This window comes from Penaeus monodon, chromosome 15, assembly GCF_015228065.2.
Source record: "Penaeus monodon isolate SGIC_2016 chromosome 15, NSTDA_Pmon_1, whole genome shotgun sequence".
Taxonomy (NCBI): domain Eukaryota; kingdom Metazoa; phylum Arthropoda; class Malacostraca; order Decapoda; family Penaeidae; genus Penaeus; species Penaeus monodon.
Window position 1 is genome coordinate 17,092,978 of NC_051400.1, and position 1,097 is coordinate 17,094,074.

Below are 1,097 nucleotides of genomic sequence, written 5' to 3' on the forward strand. Positions count from 1 at the left end.
CCACCTCCCTCTCCCTCTCACTCGTTCACCTGATCACTCGCTCCTCCCAAGATCCCTTTGTTATTGTGAACAGGTTTTCCCTGAGACGACACCAGTGGATTTACCTCTGCTCTTGCTCGATGTATATCTATAAAAGCACTCGATAATAATAACTTTCTTGTGTGATAAAAGAAGAAAACTGAAAGGAAAAGCAAAAAGGTTATATGGCTCGTAAATCCTTTTGTAGTTTGACTTCTTAAGGCTGGCTATACAATGTTTTCATTTCATATCTTTCTGTTCCATCTTGACAGTCTTGATGGGGTCAAGTAAGGTCAAGTCCGATATCGCCAAATTAATACGAGCCTTTAGGAAAAGTAACATGAGTCGTCTTTTTAAAAATGTATTTATTATTTTTTCTAACTCGTACGTGTCATCCCGTATGTGTCTGTCTCCTTTCGTTCTTCCTTCCTTCCCTTTGGTCTGTGTCTGCCTTTTACTCTCTGTCGTTTGGCCGTTTCTGGTTGTCTGAATCCCTGCCTCGCCCCCCCCCCTCTTTCTTCTCCTTTTCTTCCTGTGTCCCTCTTTATCATTCTTCCCTTCCTGTTTCGTATACCATATCTTTCCTTTTTGCTGACTCATCTTTCCTTTTTTCTCCCACCCAATCTTCCTCTTCCCGTATTTTTAATGTTTAATGCTTAAAGCCATATTGCTGTGAAAACACGAAAAAAATCAAGAAAACTGTTAAGTCATAGCTTAGTGGGCAATGACTGTCGACACCTCAGCCATAAACACGCCAGAAATAACCGTAATTAACCATCTCCTCTCATTTCCTCGCGAGCAACTTTATACACACATATATATGGCATTTAAACCGTGGAAGTTCCGCCTATTAACCCCAATTCCCCACCCTGCCTCCCCACCCCTCTTCCCCCACTCACCCCAAGCCTTCCCCCGTCTCCTCTCGCCGGAATCGTGACTTCAGCTGAAATTCAGGAATTACTGTTCTCGAGGGCCGGTGAAAAGAAGCGGCCCGGGCGGGTGCTGGCGGGGGCGGGGGTCCGAGGGAATGGGGGGGGGGAGGTGTTACGAAATGGGGGACTAGGTCAGATCAGGGTATG